This window comes from Miscanthus floridulus, chromosome 6 (assembly GCF_019320115.1).
Source record: "Miscanthus floridulus cultivar M001 chromosome 6, ASM1932011v1, whole genome shotgun sequence".
Taxonomy (NCBI): Eukaryota; Viridiplantae; Streptophyta; class Magnoliopsida; order Poales; family Poaceae; genus Miscanthus; species Miscanthus floridulus.
In genome coordinates, this window is record NC_089585.1 from 129,468,840 (window position 1) to 129,480,720 (window position 11,881).

The following is an 11,881-nucleotide window of genomic DNA, read 5'->3' on the forward strand; positions in this document are numbered from 1 at the left end:
GTGGACAAGAAGGCCACTTTGCTCATGAGTGTCAAACTCCACCACCACAACCCTTGCCCAAGCATGCTAGACCCTTTGCCTTCAATGCTCACTACATGCTTAGAAAAGATTCGAGTGGAAAGATGAAAGTCATGTTCTTAGGTCCCCCCAACAAGAGTAGGCCTAAGAAAATTTGGGTGGCTAAGTCACTTGTTGAGAAGGTGAAGGGCCCTCAACAAGCTTGGATCCCTAAAGCTTGAATCTCTTGTGTGTAGGTGAACTACAAGACCGGTGGAAGTCATTGGGTTATTGATAGTGGTTGCACTCAACATATGACCGGTGATCCTCGTATGTTCACCTCACTAGATGAAAAGGTAGATGGACAAGAGAAAATAACATTTGGAGATAATTCAAAGGGCAAGGTTAAAGGATTGGGCAAAGTGGCAATATCAAATGATCATTCCATTTCCAATGTACTCTATGTTGCTTCATTGAGCTTCAACTTGCTATCCGTTGGGCAATTGTGTGATCTTGGATTTCAATGCTTATTCACCGAAAAGGAGGTTGTTGTATCCAAAGTAGATGACAATCAAGTGATATTCAATGGATTTAGATACAACAACTTATATCTAGTTGACTTCACCTCCGAAGATGCAAACTTGAAAACTTGCCTATTCACCAAAACAACACTTGGGTGGTTATGGCATAGAAGACTTGCTCATGTTGGGATGAGCTCACTCAAGAAGCTTATGAAGAATGATTTGGTAAGAGGATTGAAGGATGTGAAGTTTGAGAAGGACAAGCTCTGTAGTGCATGTCAAGCCGGCAAGCAAGTTGCAAACACTCATCCAACCAAAGCTTTCATGTCAACCACAAGAGTGCTAGAACTCCTACACATGGATTTATTTGGACCAACAACATACAAGAGTTTGGGAGGAAATCTCTATTGTCTTGTGATTGTGGATGACTATTCAAGATATACATGGGTGTTCTTCCTTCATGACAAATCCGAAGTTGCATCATGTTTCAAGAAGTTTGCCAAGAGAGCTCAAAATGAATTTGAAGTGAAGCTAAAGAAGATAAGAAGTGACAATGGCAAAGAGTTTGACAACACAAATATAGAAGCTTATTGTGATGAAGTTGGAATCAAACATGAAGTCTCCGCAACCTATACTCCTCAACAAAATGGTGTAGTTGAGAGGAAGAACCGGACTTTGATCACTCTTGCAAGGACAATGCTAGATGAGTACAACACCCCCGAAGCTCTATGGGCGGAAGCAATCAACACCGCATGTTATGCATCCAACCGCCTATTTCTTCAAAAGTTCCTTGTCAAGACACCATATGAGTTGCTCAATGGGAAGAAGCCGGACGTCTCCTTCTTTAGGGTGTTTGGTTGCAAGTGCTACATCTATAAGAAGCGGCAACACCTAGGGAAGTTTCAAAGGCGTTGTGATATAGGTTTTCTTGTTGGTTACTCATTGAAGTCCAAAGCATATAGAGTATTTAATCATGCCACCGGCTTGGTTGAAGAAACATATGATGTGGAATTTGATGAATCTAACGGCTCCCAAGGAGCACATGAGAATCTTGATGATGTAGGTGATGAACCATTGAGGGAGGCTATGAAGAACATTCCGGTGGGAGACATCAAGCCAAAAGATGATGAAGATGATGTACAAGTCATTAACCAACCTTCTTCATCAAATGTACCACAAGATGGTGAAAAAGTTCGGAGAGTAGAAAATGAAGATACTCATATCTCCCATGAACAAATGGTGGTACAAGCACAAGATGTTGATGCTCCACAACCTCCTCCTCAAGTGGTCAATAGAAGAAATACACCTCTCCTACAAGATCATCCACAAGATCTCATCATTGGAAGTCCAACAAAGGGGGTGATGACTCGATCTCAAAAACTTACTTCATTTATTGCTCATCACTCCTTTGTCTCTTGCTATGAGCCTACCAAGGTAGAAGATGCTCTTAAAGATCCGGATTGGATCAATGCCATGCATGAAGAGTTGAACAACTTCACTCGCAATGAAGTTTGGAATCTTGAAGAGCGACCAAAAGATGCAAGAGTCATTGGAACGAAGTGGGTGTTCCGCAACAAGCAAGATGATCAAGGTGTTGTTGTGAGGAACAAGGCAAGACTAGTAGCAAAGGGGTTCTCTCAAGTTGAAGGTTTAGATTTTGGAGAAACCTTTGCACCGGTTGCAAGATTAGAAGCCATCCGTATCCTTCTTGCATATGCATCACATCATGAAATGAAACTATATCAAATGGATGTGAAAAGTGCATTCTTAAATGGCTTTATTAATGAACTAGTCTATGTTGATCAACCTCCCGGGTTTGAAGACCCTAGATATCCTAATCATGTTTATAGGTTGTCCAAGGCACTATATGGGCTTAAGCAAGCCCCAAGAGCTTGGTATGAGCGCCTTCGGGACTTCCTCATTGAGAAGGGCTTCACCATTGGGAAGGTCGACACCACACTATTCACCAAGAAGCTTGATGGGCATATCTTCATTTGTCAAGTATATGTTGATGATATCATCTTTGGATCATCAAATGAAGACTCATGCAAAGAATTTGGTGAATTGATGTCTAAGGAGTTCGAGATGTCAATGATTGGTGAGCTTACATTCTTTCTTGGTTTTCAAGTCAAGCAAATGAAAGAAGGCATCTTCATCTCTCAAGAGAAATACACAAAAGATCTTCTCAAAAGATTCAAGATGGATGAATGTAAGCCAATCAAGACCCCAATGCCTACAAATGGACATCTCGACCTAGATGAGGGAGGTAACTCGGTTGATCAAACTCTCTACCGTTCTATGATTGGTAGCTTGTTATATTTAACCGCATCTAGGCCCGACATCATGTTTAGTGTGTGTATGTGTGCTAGATTTCAAGCTAGTCCTAAGGAAACACATTTAATTGCCGTAAAAAGAATCCTTAGGTATCTTAAGCACACACCAAGCATTGGCCTTTGGTATCCCAAAGGAGCTTTATTTGAATTAATTGGCTATTCCGATTCGGACTACGCCGGATGCAAAGTTGATAGAAAGAGCACATCCGGAGGGTGCCATTTGCTTGGTAGATCTCTTGTGTCTTGGTCCTCCAAGAAACAAAATAGTGTGGCTTTGTCCACCGCCGAAGCGGAATACATTGCCGCGGGTGCTTGTTGTGCACAAATATTATACATGAAACAAACTTTACTAGACTATGGAGTAGTTCTAGAGAAAGTACCTCTTTTGTGCGACAATGAAAGTGCGGTAAAACTTGCAAATAATCCGGTTCAACACTCTCGCACCAAGCATATAGATATCCGCCATCACTTTCTAAGAGATCATGTAGCCAAAAATGATATATCACTAGAAGGTGTAAGATCCGAAGATCAATTAGCGGATATCTTCACTAAACCGCTAGATGAAGCTACATTTTGTAGATTGCGGAACGAGCTCAATGTACTTGATTTTAGTAACTTCACAAAAAATTGAGCTTGTGTTGTCCCTTGCATTCATTGTAAAATACAACTTGTTTAATGTGTGGCAATGCATATAGGGCTTGTCTAACATGGTTAAGATAACCGCCGAAAAGCGTGTGAAGAAGCTTAACCTTGGATCAAACTTGACAAGCAACTAGATTTACTTACAAGCATTACATTTGCATGAATGTTGTTTTGTCGTTTTGTTCCATTTGCCCTCTTGTTGCCTACTTTCTTAAAAAGAATTATAGCCTAAGGCAAAATATTTTGAAAAATATGAGGGTTTGAGAGAGGTCACTCACATCAGTCCCAATTGGTGTTTATTTGGATCTTATTCAAGTTGGGACTTGATTGGGAACAGGTAGCGCGAAGGTATGTTGAAGAATTGCTGAAAAAGGTGCACCGGACGCTGCACCGGACGCTGCTGTCCAGCGTCCGGTCAGTTCACAGGAGGTGAACTGCTGTTGAAGGAGTGACCGGACGCTGCGTCTGTGCGTCCGGTCAGAAAGGGTTCAGCGTCCGGTCGATCGGAGGATGACAAAGTTGTACTGACCGGACCCTGCCTGCGTCCGGTCAAGGACCACCGGACGCGTCCGGTCGCGATTCCAGAGGATTTGGACCTCTCTGGAATCGACCGGACGCTGGGTGGTAGCGTCCGGTCGCTACCACCGGAGCGTCCGGTCAATGGATCTCGCGCGTCTTAAGGACTCTTTTTCCCGTTTCCTTCTCTGTCACGTGTTGGGGGTTATAAATCCGGATCTCCTTTTTCTCTTCTGACCCAACCAGCGCCGCCACCTCCTCGCGCCCTACCTCGCGCACGCGCCGCCGCTGCCTCGCCAAGCCGCGCCGCCGCTGCCTCGCCGGAGCCGCCGCCATAGCCGGTCACTTCGCGTCCGCGCCGTCGTGCCCCGGCCTAGCGCGCCACCGAGCCCCGCGCCGCTGTCCCGCGCCACCGAGCCCCGCGCCGCTGTCCCGTGCCACCATCTGCCCGTCGCAGCCAAGCGCCGCCGAGCTCCGGCCCTGCCTTGCCTCTGCTCAGCACCTCGCCGGTCACCTCGCACCCAAGCTCGCTGCCCCATCGGTGCCGAGGCTGCCAATCTTCGCCACTCTTGCCCGATCCTCTAACTGGTTGGTAAGGCAAAATCTTGTGCTTCAATTTTGATCTCAAATTATGACCTAGATCAAACTCTAATCGCACTGATTCCCCATTGCATTCAGGGCATTTGACATAACCCTAGCCCGGTTCCGAGAATCCCCCGCGTGATATCTTACCTCTTCTCGGTTCGCGTTTCGTCAGGTAGAAAGCCATACGATTCAATTTCGCATCTACATTGCTTTCTCTATTAGGATTTCGCAACTATTAGATATATGGTATTTATTTGTATATCCATCTATTCTATCGTGCAGCGAGTCGGTTCCGTTGTGTTTCGTCTGGCAGTTGGCAGTAAACTCGGAGCCAAGCTCGCGAGTAAGGATCGAGGCCAAGCCTCGAAAGCGGCAGATTGACAGTTGATCTTCATCAGCGACAGTTCACCATCTTGTCAGCTCAGATGGCTCGCACCAAGAATGTTGGTGGTGGCCCAGGCGATGATGATCGGAGGCCCCCGCCTCGTCAGCCAGCCGGATCCAAGGGCAAGTCAACCAAGCAAGTAACATCCAAGAAGCGCAAGTACCCCGACGCCGAGACAGCGAGAGCAGCAGCTGTTGCAGAGGCCGCAGAGCGTGCAGAGAGAGGTGGTACCCGCAGCGGAGTTGTTATTGCAGATCAGCCAGTTTCACCCGCACTCAGAGCTGCGATTGAGGAGGCTGAGCGTCGTCATGGTAGTCCAGCTGGGACTGCCACGTTGGCAGGACGACGGGTTGCCATTGAGGAGGGTCCGTCAGCACAGCAGCAGCCCCCACCAGCAGAGCCTCAGCCAGCCCAGGAGACTCAGGAGAGTCAGGAGACCGAGCCGGCACCTCAGCTACGCCGCTCGAGTCGTACCAGTGCTGCAGTTCCACCGAGGCCAGTGACACGGCGCAGGGGTTCACGTCCTTCACAGGGTCCGCCTCCAGTGGTTCACCTCGACTTGAGGGCCGCTACAGCCAGGCAGGTTCAGCAGCTGCGGTTTGTGGAGTTTGAGGTTTGGTTTCCTCCCAGGAGGGATGAGAGAGCAGCTGAGGGGTTCTACACGCCACTGCATGAGGATTTCTACAATGCATATCTTAACAGTGGGGCAGTGTTCAGATCACAGAGGGTCTGTCAGATAGAGTCCATTGTGGCAGCAGCCGGAGAGGGCATTCGGCAATACTTGTCATATTTGCCAGGACTGTCAGATCTGATTGGACGGACGGGGATATATGTACCATCTTGGGTCCGTCAGTTTTATGCCTCGCTCTATGTTGATCCTCATCACAGATTCATTCACTTTGCCTTCAACGGCAAAGACCATAGAGTGACTAGTGGCAGAGCCAGGGAGATACTGAGACTACAGGAGCAGCCCATAAAGATGCATGAGGTTTGCTATGGACAGCAGGGACCTCCCAGGCGTCCCCATGGAGGGTTGGTGCCCCCTACAGACTTAGTGCGGCATTGCTTCAAGGAGCCATTTGGTGAGGGGTCGAGCAGGAACCCCAGTGACTTGACTCCTACAGCGAGGATACTAGAGGCCATCATCAGGAGGACACTGCTTCCCAGGTTGGGATACAGGGAGGGCCTGACTCGCTTACAGCTCTGGCTTCTCAATGCTATCATGCAGATGACAGTGTTTGACATCTGGGACCTCCTTCTTTCTGAGATGGAGGATACTATCGCTGAGGGATTCAAGGGTCGCAGGCAGCTTCCCTATGCTCACTGGATCACCTTCCTTATTCGCAGAGTTGTGATGGATAAGCCCCCTGGCATGATGGATGAGTATACAGCTGCCACCACAGAGTTCCCAGCTTACAACCTGTCACAGAGGATCAGACACGCCACTCCTCAGGCACCCAGTCAGCCTAGCCGTCGCCCCGACGTGCCAGAGTCTGCAGCTCAGCAGGATGAGATCATCAGAGGGATTGCAGCTACTGAGGAGGCGGAGCTAGAGGCACAGCAGGAGGTGAGCGAGTACAGTGATAGCTCCGACGACGACTACCAGCCTATACCTCAGATGCCTCCTCGCAGACACGATGCAGAGGCCGGTAGCTCCAGTTCTGCTCCACCTGCTCCACAGACAGACCCCGCTCTCATTGCTATTCTTGAGCGGATGCAGCAGGATCAGACACGACAGGCACAGGAGACAGCTGCCAACTTTGCACAGTTTCAGGCTCGTCAGGACGAGTTTCAGCGGCAGCAGCAGCTCCTTCAGCACCAGCAGTTACTTATGCAGCAGCAGCTCATGGGATTCATGCAGCATGTAGTGACGGCTATTGGGATTCCACTGCCACAGACTTCGCCTCAGCTTGCACAGCCTCCTACCACTTCGACGACTCCAGCAGTACAGCCCATCGGGCTTCAGAGTCAGGGACAGCCTCCAGTTCAGTTCACGTCACCTCCAGTACAGGTGTCCCAGTGGTTAGCCTCACCGGGTGTCGCCCCGCAGTTCACGCCCTTTCAGACGGGCTTTACACCAGAGCAGTCTTCCTCGCTGTTTGTGCCTGAGTCGTCAGTCTCCAGGAGTCTTGGAGCATCATTCAGCGAGTTGACCGGCATGCCTACTCCGCCTCACATGCATACTGCCGGTCCGTCTACAGCAGCTCCAGCTATCATGACCACTCAGAGGCTCCCCTCGTCTGTCGCCTCGTCAGATCCTACGACAGACTTACTTGCAGCGTCACAGGCAGCACCAGCCCCAGCTCAGACCCAGACCGCTTCAGCGACACTTCCTGCTTCAGAGGGTCAGTCAGTTCAGAGCTCAGGATCTGATGATGATGGCGCCCAGTTCCATCTTGCTCCACGTACTTCAGCGCCCGACTCGTCCGCTGCAGCCCCGCCGTCCGACCCTTAGGTTTTGGTGTTTGACGCCAAAGGGGGAGAGGGTTTGAGTATGTAGTTAGGGGGAGCGAGTTTTAGGGGGAGCTAGTTATCTAGTATTAGCTTTTTATATACATTTGGAGTTTTATTTGTGTGATACACTATTACTTATGCATTCGTGTGTTTACCTTCATGCATACTATTATATATATGTGATAGTGCTATCTACGTGGTTGTGATATTTGACATATGTGATTTCTACTTCGCTTTTCTATATGTCATATCACTTGTGATTATGCTCATTTGCGTTTGCTTCCGCGTTTATACTTCGAAGCAAATGAGCTTTGTTATTTGTACTCATGCTTAATTCATATCCTTTGAGTACATTGTGTTGGCTTGGGTCATATAAGCTTGACTAACTCTTTGTTCTTACTGACAAAAGCTTATATGAACCAAGCCCGTCAAAAACCTCACTCCATAACATACTCGAGGTAGTATTGTCATCAATCACCAAAAAGGGGGAGATTGAAAGCATCTAGGCCCCTAGTTGGATTTCGGTGATTAATGTCAATACAAGATTACTATGACTAACGTGTGTTTTGCAGAGGCAATTAAGTTAGGTCATGGTAATGGAAATCGATTGGGCAATCGAGGTTGTCATGCCCCTACGATGGAAATCGTTTCGGTTTTCAGAGGATGGACGACAAGGTTAAGGATAACTAGTTCTAAGTGTCGATTGGAGTTGGAGAGACACTTAGAGTAGTTTAGGACTTTGTTTTTCCTTTGGCCGTACTATGAAGGGGGGTATGAACGGGTAGCTTGACCTAGTTGAGTCTAGTGAGTTAGGTGTGGTGCACACTTGTTAAAACTAGCTCTAGGTAGCTCCTATGAATGCCTAAGATCCTTTGGAGCAAACTTCATTCACATATGATCGAGAGTTGAAAGTGAATGGAGGGTCAAACACTGACCGGACGCTGGCTCCGGTGCGACCGGACGCTGGCCGCAGGGTCCGGTCAGTTCGTTTGACTGAGGTGGTTAAGTCTGTTGTGACCGGACGCTGGAGGGTCGTGTGACCGGACGCTGAGAGCTAGCGTCCGGTCGACTCCAGTAAGGGTCCAGACTTGGAAAAGTGTGACCGGACGCGTCCGGTCAGTGAGACCGGACCCTGAGGGTTCAGCGTCCGGTCGAGTCCAGTAAGGTTCCAGTAAGGGTTTTATGCGACCGGACGCGTCCGGTCAGTGCTGACCGGACCCTGCCAGCGTCCGGTCGACTCTTTAAATACTGGTTCGCGGGTAGAACTGACCGGAGCGTCCGGTCATCACGACCGGAGCGTCCGGTCACCCCGCAGAAGCTCATAACGGATAGTTTTTCAGGCTGCCTTATAAATAGAAGCTCCACTCGTGAGTGGAGTAACTTTTGCTCATTCCAACAGCTGAGAAACACGTTTGTGAGTGCCAAGAAGAGCAAGTTCCTAGTGAGGTGTTTGTGAGTTGAGAATCCAAGAGAGTAGCCTCACTAGCAAATCAAGAGTAGCCAAGTGTGCATCCATCGTCTCATTAGGCTTCGCGTGGTCAAGTGAGAGTTCGTGCTTGTTACTCTTGGTGATCGCCATCACCTAGACGGCTTGGTGGTGATTGGGAGTTTGGTGTTCACCCGGCGGAGCTTGTGGGTGACCCAACTCAAAGTTGTGAGCGGCTTTGGGTGATTCGCCGCGACGGAGTGTCGAAGAATCAACCCGTAAAGAGCACTTGATCCTTGCGCGGATCAAGGGGGAGCTACACCCTTGCGCGGGTGCTCCAACGAGGACTAGTGGAGAGTGGCGACTCTTCGATACCTCGGCAAAACATCGCCGCGTTCCTTTCTCTCCCTATTTACTTTGAGCACTTACTTTGAGTATTTACTTTAAGCAATTCAATACTTGTTTTACATCCATAGAATTGCTTGCTTGAGTAAGGTTGGTACATAGGTGGTGAGTTCGTTGTGCATTAGTTTGATAGAAATACTTTTCTAGGCACAAGGGGTTAATTGGGCTATCCGTAGGATTTGTTTATTGCAAGAGAATTTCGAATTAGCCCAATTCACCCCCCCTCTTGGGCATCTTGATCCTTTCAACCTAGACTCAGCTCTCGAGCCGCTCGTCGATGGCAACACTGCAAATGATGGTGTCGACAACCCCGAGGGGCCCCCAACATTCACAAGGGCGCTCCGAACACTTTAGTGGCCCCGGGGTTTCAAGATCATTGGGGTTGAGCCCTACGAAGGAAGGATGAACCCGACATAGTGGCTACTGGCTTATGCCACTACTGTCCACGCCGCCGGAGGAGACACTAGTGTCATGGCGAACTATCTTCCTATCATGCTCACACCAGCCACCATGAGTTGGTTTACAAGCCTTGCCCCGGACTCCATCGGATCCTAGGAAGAGCTGAAAAAAGTCTTTACCAACAACTATATGGCTACGTGTACTCGGTCGGGCACCAAACACGATCTCAACCGCATCAACCAGAAGCCATCCAAGCTCCTTTGTAGCTACATTAGACGCTTTTTCGAGATGAGGAATTCTATTCCCAATATCACAGAAGCGGAGGTCATCACCACCTTTATCAGAGGACTCCATCACCGCAAGCTTTGCTCCAAGTTCAACTGTAAGCCACCCATAGGGATTAGCGAGATGATCACGATCGCCAACCAGTATGCCAATGTCGAGGAAGCCGAGGTGCGCTTCAATGAGGATGCAGGCACTCATCGATCAACATGTCGCTACGACGACCGCCCCGATGACCGACGCCACAACGACCGCCACTATGATGACCGCGGTTACCATCGTGACATCGGTCGTGATCGGCCTGAAGGACCCAAGTCTAGCTAAAATTGCCACCGCCAGCCAGACCATATCATCACCGCTGTCAATGAACCTTGGGCCAAGCACAACTACAATGAGCAATACAAGAAGATCCTCGACAGCCCGTGCCCTCTCCACAAGAATGCCAAACATAAGATGAAGAACCGCCTTGGCTTGGCTAAGGAGTTCTAGGACAAAAAGCTAGATGACGACACCAACGATGGAGCCGAAGGCCGCTTACCACCTAGGGGCAATGACAATGCCTTCTAGGACCACGACAAGGTGGTCGCCACCATTTTTGGGGGCCTCACCTCCACCGAGAGCAAAATAGAATGGAAGCTCGCCACCCAACGGGTGCTCGCTGTCACTATAGAAGACGTCGCTGTCAACCCCAGCTATCGCCCATGGTCCGAGGTCCTAATCACCTTCAGTAGGGCTAATTAGTGGCCGGATATCCCCTACATAGGGCGTTTCCCCTTTGTCCTCGATGCAACCATCCAGAAAGTGCTTTTCAGAAAAGTACTCATCGATGGTGGGAGCGCTCTGAATCCCCTCTTCGCTGGAGCCCTAAAGGAGTTGGGCCTCAGGATAGCAGATCTCACACCCTCAAACTCCTCCTTTTGGGGTGTGGTACCTAGCAGGGCCTCCAAACCGCTTGGAGAGATCACCCTACCAGTACAGTTCGACACAGCAAGCAACTACCGCGTCGAGCACATCAACTTCTACGTTGCCGACTTCAACACCGCCTACCATGCCATACTTGGTCGGCCAGCTCTAGCCAAGTTCATGGTCATACCACACTATGCATACCTAGTGTTGAAGATGCCTTCGCCTGCTGGAGTCCTGACCCTGTGGGCTAACCTCTCCATCGCCTACGCCTACGAGACAGAGAGTCTCGCCCTCATCGAAGCCACTGACCTCTCCATCCAGATGGCTAGCGTGGTCACCAAAGCCAAGATGGTGCGCACCGACAACATGGAGACCCTAGAGCTAGAGCTTTCTCGTGCCTCCACCAAGTCCAAGGAAATCAAGGAGGTCGGCCTCGGCCTCGACGACCCCTCCAAGGCCATCAAGATTGGGGCTCACCTTGACCCTAAATAGGAAAACACACTCATCTCCTTCCTATGTGCCAACACTGATGTGTTTGTTTAGAAACCTGCAGACATGCTGGGGGTACCATAGGAGAAGATCGAGCACTCCTTGAATGTCTCGTCGACCGCCAAATCAATCAAGCAAAAACTCCACCGATTAGCACAAGACAAGAAGGAGGTTATTAGGGTAGAAATAAAATGGCTCTTAGCTACCAAATTCATAAAAGAAGTGTATCATCTTGAGTGGTTAGCAAACCCTGTTCTTGTTCAAAAAAAGAATAAAGAATGGAGAATGTGCGTTGATTACACTGATCTTAACAAACACTGCCCTAAAGACCCCTTCGGTCTGCCTTGGATAGATGCGGCTGTAGACTCCACTACCGGCTACGAATTGCTCTCCTTCCTTGACTATTACTCCGGATGTCACCAGATCTCCCTCAAGGAAGAAGACCAGATCAAGACATCGTTCATCACACCCTTCAGTGCGTACTGCTACACCACCATGTCCTTTGGACTCAAGAATGCCGAGGTGACCTATCAAAGGGCTA